Raw genomic sequence first — 10,882 nt, forward strand, 5'->3', positions numbered from 1 at the left:
ATAAAGACGACCAGACTCCTGCTCATACTTTGTTTTGGCAGATTTTATTGCATATTTATGAAGTCAAAAACAACTTAAGCAGAAAATATGTTTGTTTTTCTCTTCTTTTTTTTTCGCAACAGAATTCTTTATTTAGTTTTTATCTATTAAAGTTAAAACATAAAACAAACAAACTAATACTAATCTATACTATCGAAGGTAGATGCAAAGAGTTAAAAGGTTGGAAGAAAGACCCACGATTCAAAACTTGACTTGAACTAAATACTACAGTCCAAAAACAAAGGAAAAAACAAATAAAATACAAAAATAAAATATCGAGTACATAAACTAGATCGAACGCACAAAAACATTAATACATATATACAGAAAAACTGAAACAAAAACAGAGAAATTTCACTTTACTGTATAGTTTTAGAGTTTTTATATATGACCCCTATCGGACCCCGACTCCTGCACGTTTAGACCCCGACTCCTGCACGTTTAGACCCCGACTCCTGCACGTTTAGACCCCGACTCCTGCACGTTTAGACCCCGACTCCTGCACGTTTAGACCCCGACTCCTGCAAGTTTAGACCCCGACTCCTGCACGTTTAGACCCCGACTCCTGCACGTTTAGACCCCGACTCCTGCAAGTTTAGACCCCGACTCCTGCAAGTTTAGACCCCGACTCCTGCACGTTTAGACCCCGACTCCTGCAAGTTTAGACCCCGACTCCTGCACGTTTAGACCCCGACTCCTGCAAGTTTAGACCCCGACTCCTGCACGTTTAGACCCTGACTCCTGCAAGTTTAGACCCTGACTCCTGCACGTTTATACCCAGACTCCTGCAAGTTTAGACCCTGACTCCTGCACGTTTAGACCCCGACTCCTGCATGTTTAGACACTGACTCCTGCAAGTTTAGACCCTGACTCCTGCACGTTTATACCCAGACTCCTGCAAGTTTAGACCCTGACTCCTGCACGTTTATACCCAGACTCCTGCACGTTTAGACACTGACTCCTGCACGTTTAGACCCCGACTCCTGCATGTTTAGACCCCGACTCCTGCACGTTTAGATCCCGACTCCTGCACATTTAGACCCCGACTCCTGCACGTTTAGACCCCGACTCCTGCACGTTTATACCCCGTCTCCTGCATGTTTAGACCCCGACTCCTGCACGTTTATACCCCGTCTCCTGCATGTTTAGACCCATTCCTTGCTATGAGAAGTTATTATGTGCCTTGATTTCCAGTAAATGTCCCTCGCTGCTCTGTGTGCGCTGCCTGTGTGTGGGGGCCTCTCTGATCTCAGACAGATGTTAGGGCCGAGCTGCACCATCCACTTTCACTGTAATGAGAACTCAGGGGGAGCCGATGCCACACACACACACACACACACACACACACACGCTCACAGACACACACACACACACACACGCTCACACACTCACACACACACACACACACACATAAACTATTACTGAAAGGATACCTGCCAGTAATATTCCAAGGTCAGATTTGTATCAATAAAACTAGTGCTAAACCACGTGCACAGATCACTAAAACGCTTCACATGAAAAAGACTGAAGTATTTATATGTTTTTCTTCTGCTAACTCCTTTTGGGTTTAAAATATAATTTGTTAATTAAACATTTTTGACCTAGTTTTCCAAATGAATTACATAAATTAATATATTCATAAGCAAAATAGCTAATTGTTTATGTTAATCAGAGAGGAAGTGTCAGGGAATTCTAGATCTAAACATGATTATTGTTGCTTTGATTAATTAATTGTGTCAATAACATTATAATTTTAAAGAAATAATGCAATATGTTGGAAATAAACAACTCAATTACCAACTAATTGCGAGCAAATTGCTGGTTTCTCTCAATACCTTTACAATGTTATATTTTTATACCAAACAAACAACCTTTTTTACGACAGCCATTTTACCACAACTACTACCACAACAAATACTATTACAACTACTATACCTCAGCGGCGGTAGCATTTGATCACATATGACAATGTGGGTGTGAATGACTGGTGAAGGTTGGAGGGGCCGATGGCACAGATCTGCCGCCTCGCTTCCGTCAGTCAGCCCCAGGGCAGCTATAGCAGCATTAAGGTTAGGGTACAGTTTTAGTGTAGGGAAATGTGTCCTCTGCTATAGTGACTTACCAGTGAGTCCACCACCACCAGCGCTGCTCTGTTGTGGATTACAGTATTATTATTGTCTTTGAAGATATGGTCCAAAACCACTTGCAAAGACAAACACGATTAGATCTTTCCTATAGTGAATCACAAACACTCGGTACAGAACAGTTATGAAAGAGGAGAGGTAGATTCATGAATTTATATGGACACGCTGCTGAGAATAAACAGTGACCTTCAAACACCCCCAAGCTCACTGTAACATAATGCAAGTGACAGCATATTTAAATAGAGGGCAAGGGGCCGAGGGAGAGTCCTGGTTTGGTTTCAATTAATACTGATTTACTCCTCATTAAGAGCTAATTATGCATTGTCCTGGCGCACTTTTAGTATGTAGTAGTGTGTGAGTAAGTAGTGTGGTGCAGGTATGGTTCTGGTAAGTTTGGTATAGTGCGATATTGTTAGTCCTGGTATAGTCCTGGTCTAGTCCTGAGTGGCACTGGTATAGTCCTGGTTTAGTCCTGAGTGGCACTGGTGTAGTCCTGGTTTAGTCCTGAGTGGCACTGGTATAGTCCTGGTTTAGTCCTGAGTGGCACTGGTTTAGTCCTGGTTTAGTCCTGAGTGGCACTGGTATAGTCCTGGTTTAGTCCTGAGTGGCACTGGTTTAGTCCTGGTTTAGTCCTGAGTGGCACTGGTGTAGTCCTGGTTTAGTCCTGAGTGGCACTGGTTTAGTCCTGGTTTAGTCCTGAGTGGCACTGGTATAGTCCTGGTTTAGTCCTGAGTGGCACTGGTTTAGTCCTGGTTTAGTCCTGAGTGGCACTGGTTTAGTCCTGGTTTAGTCCTGAGTGGCACTGGTATAGTCCTGGTTTAGTCCTGAGTGGCACTGGTTTAGTCCTGGTCTAGTCCTGAGTGGCACTGGTTTAGTCCTGGTTTAGTCCTGAGTGGCACTGGTTTAGTCCTGGTTTAGTCCTGAGTGGCACTGGTGTAGTCCTGGTTTAGTCCTGAGTGGCACTGGTGTAGTCCTGGTTTAGTCCTGAGTGGCACTGGTGTAGTCCTGGTTTAGTCCTGAGTGGCACTGGTGTAGTCCTGGTCTAGTCCTGAGTGGCACTGGTTTAGTCCTGGTTTAGTCCTGAGTGGCACTGGTATAGTCCTGGTTTAGTCCTGAGTGGCACTGGTTTAGTCCTGGTTTAGTCCTGAGTGGCACTGGTGTAGTCCTGGTTTAGTCCTGAGTGGCACTGGTGTAGTCCTGGTTTAGTCCTGAGTGGCACTGGTTTAGTCCTGGTTTAGTCCTGAGTGGCACTGGTGTAGTCCTGGTTTAGTCCTGAGTGGCACTGGTTTAGTCCTGGTTTAGTCCTGAGTGGCACTGGTTTAGTCCTGGTTTAGTCCTGAGTGGCACTGGTGTAGTCCTGGTCTAGTCCTGAGTGGCACTGGTTTAGTCCTGGTTTAGTCCTGAGTGGCACTGGTTTAGTCGTGGTTTAGTCCTGAGTGGCACTGGTGTAGTCCTGGTCTAGTCCTGAGTGGCACTGGTTTAGTCCTGGTTTAGTCCTGAGTGGCACTGGTTTAGTCGTGGTTTAGTCCTGAGTGGCACTGGTGTAGTCCTGGTTTAGTCCTGAGTGGCACTGGTTTAGTCCTGGTTTAGTCCTGAGTGGCACTGGTTTAGTCCTGGTTTAGTCCTGAGTGGCACTGGTTTAGTCGTGGTTTAGTCCTGAGTGGCACTGGTTTAGTCCTGGTTTAGTCCTGAGTGGCACTGGTTTAGTCCTGGTTTAGTCCTGAGTGGCACTGGTTTAGTCCTGGTTTAGTCCTGAGTGGCACTGGTTTAGTCGTGGTTTAGTCCTGAGTGGCACTGGTTTAGTCGTGGTTTAGTCCTGAGTGGCACTGGTGTAGTCCTGGTCTAGTCCTGAGTGGCACTGGTTTAGTCCTGGTTTAGTCCTGAGTGGCACTGGTTTAGTCGTGGTTTAGTCCTGAGTGGCACTGGTGTAGTCCTGGTTTAGTCCTGAGTGGCACTGGTTTAGTCCTGGTTTAGTCCTGAGTGGCACTGGTTTAGTCCTGGTTTAGTCCTGAGTGGCACTGGTTTAGTCGTGGTTTAGTCCTGAGTGGCACTGGTGTAGTCCTGGTCTAGTCCTGAGTGGCACTGGTTTAGTCCTGGTTTAGTCCTGAGTGGCACTGGTTTAGTCGTGGTTTAGTCCTGAGTGGCACTGGTGTAGTCCTGGTCTAGTCCTGAGTGGCACTGGTTTAGGCCTGGTCTAGTCCTAGTGTGGTATTTGTTTGGACGGGGTTGAGTCTTGCTATAGTCCTGGTTGAGTTCTAGTTCTGGTGCTGGTGTAGCTGTGATTGAGTCCTGGTTTAGTCCTAAAATGAGCCTCAAACACAAACGCACTGAAAACAAACCTTTCTGCACAGAGCCATTTCTCACTGGAATGTGCCGTTAGCAGAACAAATATGCTAATAAACAATTATGATATTTTAAAAAGAAGATTTAAGACATCACAGTGAGAAAAGGCAATTATGCTAAGTGATTGTCCCGTGGCTGTGTGTGTTTCAACAAAATGCTTTATGATTGAATTTCAACTTTAGAGTAGTTTTTTTAATTGTTATTCTTCCTTATATGAACCGCCGACTTGATACATTTGAATTGTGAAATAACAGTCTCTGCTGCTGTAGAAACGAATATAAACCAATAGAGCTGTGGTTGAGTCCTGGTTTAGTCCTGGTTTAGTCCTGGTTTAGTCCTGGTTTAGTCCTGGTTTAGTTTAGTCTTGGTATAGCCCTTGTTTAGTCCTGGTTTAGTCCTGCTTTAGTCATGGTTTAGTCCTGGTTTAGTCCTGGTTTAGTTTAGTCTTGGTATAGTCCTTGTTTAGTACTGGTTTAGTCCTGGTTTAGTGATGGTTTAGTTTAGTCTTGGTATAGTCCTTGTAGAGTCTTGGTTTAGTCCTGGTTTATTTCTGGTTTAGTCTTGGTTTAGTCTTGGTTGCGTCTGGGTTTAGTCCTTGCGCTGGTATAGTTGTGGTTTAGTCTTGGTTTAGTCTGGGTTTAGTCCTTGCGCTGGTATAGTTGTGGTTTAGTCTGGGTTTAGTCCTTGCGCTGGTATAGTTGTGGTTTAGTCTGGGTTTAGTCCTTGCGCTGGTATAGTTGTGGTTTAGTCTTGGTTTAGTCTGGGTTTAGTCCTTGCGCTGGTATAGTAGTGGTTTAGTCTTGGTTTAGTCTGGGTTTAGTCCTTGCGCTGGTATAGTTGTGGTTTAGTCTTGGTTTAGTCTGGGTTTAGTCCTTGCGCTGGTATAGTTGTGGTTTAGTCTTGGTTTAGTCTGTGTTTAGTCCTTGCGCTGGTATAGTTGTGGTTTAGTCTGGGTTTAGTCCTTGCGCTGGTATAGTTGTGGTTTAGTCTTGGTTTAGTCTGGGTTTAGTCCTTGCGCTGGTATAGTTGTGGTTTAGTCTTGGTTTAGTCTGGGTTTAGTCCTTGCGCTGGTATAGTTGTGGTTTAGTCTTGGTTTAGTCTGGGTTTAGTCCTTGCGCTGGTATAGTTGTGGTTTAGTCTTGGTTTAGTCTGGGTTTAGTCCTTGCGCTGGTATAGTTGTGGTTTAGTCTTGGTTTAGTCTGGGTTTAGTCCTTGCGCTGGTATAGTTGTGGTTTAGTCTTGGTTTAGTCTGGGTTTAGTCCGTACGCTGGTATAGTTGTGGTTTAGTCTTGGTTTAGTCTGTGTTTAGTCCTTGCGCTGGTATAGTTGTGGTTTAGTCTTGGTTTAGTCTGTGTTTAGTCCGTGCGCTGGTATAGTTGTGGTTTAGTCTTGGTTTAGTCTGTGTTTAGTCCGTGCGCTGGTATAGTTGTGGTTTAGTCTTGGTTTAGTCTGTGTTTAGTCCTTGCGCTGGTATAGTTGTGGTTTAGTCTTGGTTTAGTCTGTGTTTAGTCCTTGCGCTGGTATAGTTGTGGTTTAGTCTTGGTTTAGTCTGTGTTTAGTCCTTGCGCTGGTTTAGTTGTGGTTTAGTCTTGGTTTAGTCTGTGTTTAGTCCTTGCGCTGGTATAGTTGTGGTTTAGTCTTGGTTTAGTCTGTGTTTAGTCCTTGCGCTGGTATAGTAGTTGTTTAGTCTGGGTTTAGTCCTTGCGCTGGTATAGTTGTGGTTTAGTCTGGGTTTAGTCCTTGCGCTGGTATAGTTGTGGTTTAGTCTTGGTTTAGTCTGGGTTTAGTCCTTGCGCTGGTATAGTAGTGGTTTAGTCTTGGTTTAGTCTGGGTTTAGTCCTTGCGCTGGTATAGTTGTGGTTTAGTCTTGGTTTAGTCTGGGTTTAGTCCTTGCGCTGGTATAGTTGTGGTTTAGTCTTGGTTTAGTCTGTGTTTAGTCCTTGCGCTGGTATAGTTGTGGTTTAGTCTGGGTTTAGTCCTTGCGCTGGTATAGTTGTGGTTTAGTCTTGGTTTAGTCTGGGTTTAGTCCTTGCGCTGGTATAGTTGTGGTTTAGTCTTGGTTTAGTCTGGGTTTAGTCCTTGCGCTGGTATAGTTGTGGTTTAGTCTTGGTTTAGTCTGGGTTTAGTCCTTGCGCTGGTATAGTTGTGGTTTAGTCTTGGTTTAGTCTGGGTTTAGTCCTTGCGCTGGTATAGTTGTGGTTTAGTCTTGGTTTAGTCTGGGTTTAGTCCTTGCGCTGGTATAGTTGTGGTTTAGTCTTGGTTTAGTCTGGGTTTAGTCCGTACGCTGGTATAGTTGTGGTTTAGTCTTGGTTTAGTCTGTGTTTAGTCCTTGCGCTGGTATAGTTGTGGTTTAGTCTTGGTTTAGTCTGTGTTTAGTCCGTGCGCTGGTATAGTTGTGGTTTAGTCTTGGTTTAGTCTGTGTTTAGTCCGTGCGCTGGTATAGTTGTGGTTTAGTCTTGGTTTAGTCTGTGTTTAGTCCTTGCGCTGGTATAGTTGTGGTTTAGTCTTGGTTTAGTCTGTGTTTAGTCCTTGCGCTGGTATAGTTGTGGTTTAGTCTTGGTTTAGTCTGTGTTTAGTCCTTGCGCTGGTTTAGTTGTGGTTTAGTCTTGGTTTAGTCTGTGTTTAGTCCTTGCGCTGGTATAGTTGTGGTTTAGTCTTGGTTTAGTCTGTGTTTAGTCCTTGCGCTGGTATAGTTGTGGTTTAGTCTTGGTTTAGTCTGTGTTTAGTCCTTGCGCTGGTTTAGTTGTGGTTTAGTCTTGGTTTAGTCTGGGTTTAGTCCTTGCGCTGGTATAGTTGTGGTTTAGTCTTGGTTTAGTCTGTGTTTAGTCCTTGCGCAGGTATAGTTGTGGTTTAGTCTTGGTTTAGTCTGTGTTTAGTCCTTGCGCTGGTATAGTTGTGGTTTAGTCTTGGTTTAGTCTGGGTTTAGTCCTTGCGCTGGTATAGTAGTGGTTTAGTCTTGGTTTAGTCTGTGTTTAGTCCTTGCGCTGGTATAGTAGTGGTTTAGTCTTGGTTTAGTCTGTGTTTAGTCCTTGCGCTGGTATAGTAGTGGTTTAGTCTTGGTTTAGTCTGGGTTTAGTCCTTGCGCTGGTATAGTAGTGGTTTAGTCTTGGTTTAGTCTGTGTTTAGTCCTTGCGCTGGTATAGTAGTGGTTTAGTCTTGGTTTAGTCTGGGTTTAGTCCTTGCGCTGGTATAGTAGTGGTTTAGTCTTGGTTTAGTCTGTGTTTAGTCCTTGCGCTGGTATAGTAGTGGTTTAGTCTTGGTTTAGTCTGGGTTTAGTCCTTGCGCTGGTATAGTAGTGGTTTAGTCTTGGTTTAGTCTGGGTTTAGTCCTTGCGCTGGTATAGTAGTGGTTTAGTCTTGGTTTAGTCTGTGTTTAGTCCTTGCGCTGGTATAGTAGTGGTTTAGTCTTGGTTTAGTCTGGGTTTAGTCCTTGCGCTGGTATAGTAGTGGTTTAGTCTTGGTTTAGTCTGGGTTTAGTCCTTGCGCTGGTATAGTAGTGGTTTAGTCTTGGTTTAGTCTGTGTTTAGTCCTTGCGCTGGTATAGTAGTGGTTTAGTCTTGGTTTAGTCTGGGTTTAGTCCTTGCGCTGGTATAGTAGTGGTTTAGTCTTGGTTTAGTCTGGGTTTAGTCCTTGCGCTGGTATAGTAGTGGTTTAGTCTTGGTTTAGTCTGGGTTTAGTCCTTGCGCTGGTATAGTAGTGGTTTAGTCTTGGTTTAGTCTGGGTTTAGTCCTTGCGCTGGTATAGTAGTGGTTTAGTCTTGGTTTAGTCTGGGTTTAGTCCTTGCGCTGGTATAGTAGTGGTTTAGTCTTGGTTTAGTCTGGGTTTAGTCCGTGCGCTGGTATAGTAGTGGTTTAGTCTTGGTTTAGTCTGGGTTTAGTCCTTGCGCTGGTATAGTAGTGGTTTAGTCTTGGTTTAGTCTGTGTTTAGTCCTTGCGCTGGTATAGTAGTGGTTTAGTCTTGGTTTAGTCTGGGTTTAGTCCTTGCGCTGGTATAGTAGTGGTTTAGTCTTGGTTTAGTCTGGGTTTAGTCCTTGCGCTGGTATAGTAGTGGTTTAGTCTTGGTTTAGTCTGGGTTTAGTCCTTGCGCTGGTATAGTAGTGGTTTAGTCTTGGTTTAGTCTGGGTTTAGTCCGTGCGTTGCAACAGAACAGCACATGCAGGATTATGTACTGGCTTCATACAGTGAGTGATTCCCGTCTGGCCCAGGTCAGAGTCCGAGCACATTTGCATATGTTTCCTTCAAGCTAAACTCCACACGCTCTGAGCTCTTTTATAATGTGTGTTTTCATGCCCAGGATGTTGCTCGACTCGTCACGTCTGACCTTAACGAAACAAGAACTGACGCGTGTATGATCAGAACGTCTACAAAAAGATACTAAAGGGCAACGAAAGAGAGGTAAGGAATGCATTTCTTAGCAATCTGGTTCCTGTCTGCCGTATGTGTGATGTTGTTAAAAATGTTGACAAGGACTTTGAGATAATATTTTAACAGTAAAGTGCACAAATGACGGTTCAAGTGTTCAAGTGTGATTACGCTGAAGAGGTTTCAGATGGTTTTGCAGTCTGTTTTATATTTTAAATTATACAATATATGGATTCAATTAAGCAAATACAGTAGGTCCGAGCCTCCCACTGGAGAACTGCTGCAGGTGATGATCTTTCAGCTGCCACACTGTATTTAAACCCGACTGGTGCATTTCTGAAACAACCGTGACCATGAAAGACGAATCCCGTGGTCATGGATGAGATGTCTGTGTTTGAGAAGGGTCAGATCATTGGCATCGAGCAGAGAAAACATCAAAAAAAGGAGAAGCAGAAGCTAATGTACTACAGATCTGAGAGTGTTTGGGACGAGCTGGTCACTCTCTCCATCATCAATACAAGATCTGAGTGAGGAATAACGACACACTGGAAGGAAATAAATATATTAACATTGCAGAAGCTTATTGAAACTATGCCACGGAGAATGTGCGCTGTAATCAAAGCTAAAGACTGTCTTTTTTTCTGTGACAAGCAGCGTACTTGATGTTCTACTTTGGCATATCTACAAACGTTACGCGTCTCCAACATCTACGTTCTGCTGTTTCAGCCAAGACACTTTGCCTGCCGCTGTGTGCTTCTTTCAAGTTGTGCAGTCACAGACCAAAATGCAAAAAAATACAGTTTGAATTGATAGAAATTGTCGTAATGGAGTAGTCTTAAGGCAAGGCAAGGCAAGTTTATTTGTAGAGCACATTTCATACACAAGGCAATTCAAAGTGCTTCACAGCAGGAAAAATGCATTCAAATCACAAAGAAATTACAGAAACAGAAATACAATAAAATTAACTAAATTAAAAATTATCAATCCAACTGATTTTCTAAACTAATAAAATCACAAACAAAAGAGAAGAGTGCAAAGAAAAAATCCTTTCAGTCATATGCGCAGCTAAACAAAACAGTTTTTAGCTTAGATTTGAACATTGTCAGAGTAGAAGCCTGTCTCACATCTTCAGGAAGACTGTTCCAGATTTTAGGTGCATAAAACTGAAACGCAGATTCCCCATGTTTTGTCCTGACTCTGGGCACCAGCAGGAGGCCGGTCCCTGAGGTCCTCAGAGTCCGAGATGGTTCATATGGCACTAACATATCCAAGATGTACTTTGGTGCTAGGCCATGGAGAGACTTGTACACAAGCAGAGCTGCTTTAAAGTCTATTCTCTGAGCCACAGGGAGCCAGTGCAGAGACCTGAGAACAGGACTAATGTGATCATACTTCCTGGTTCTAGTCAGGACCCGAGCAGCAGCGTTCTGGATGTACTGCAGCTGTTTTACAACTCGTTTGGAGAGACCAGTGAGCAGGCCGTTACAGTAGTCTAATCTACTAGAGACAAACGCATGGATAAGTCTCTCTAAATCTGGTTTTGACACTATATTTTTGATTTTGGCAATGTTTTTTAGATGGTAAAAAGCTGCTGATGTTATTGATTTGACGTGGCTATTAAAGTTCAAGTCTGAGTCCATTATTACCCCCAGATTTCTAATTTGGTTTGTAGGTTTTAGAGCGAGACTCTGGAGGTGACCGCTAACACTTTCTCTTTGTTTCTGTGGGCCAAAAACGATTATTTCAGTCTTGTCTGAGTTCAGCTGGAGAAAGTTGTTTTGCATCCACAAACTGATCTGTTGGATGCAGTGACAGAGTGAATTTACTGGTCCATAGTCACCTGCCGATAGTGAAACATAGATCTGAGTGTCGTCTGCATAATTGTGATTGGACACATTTTCACTGCGTATCAACTGACCTAACGGCAGCATGTAGAGGTTGAACAGAAGGGGACCCAGGACTGACCCTTGGGGCACTCCACAGGTCAGGGTCATGT

This window comes from Eucyclogobius newberryi, unplaced genomic scaffold (genome assembly GCF_026437365.1).
Source record: "Eucyclogobius newberryi isolate DKJ021-1_F unplaced genomic scaffold, fEucNew1.0.hap1 SCAF_10, whole genome shotgun sequence".
NCBI lineage: Eukaryota > Metazoa > Chordata > Actinopteri > Gobiiformes > Gobiidae > Eucyclogobius > Eucyclogobius newberryi.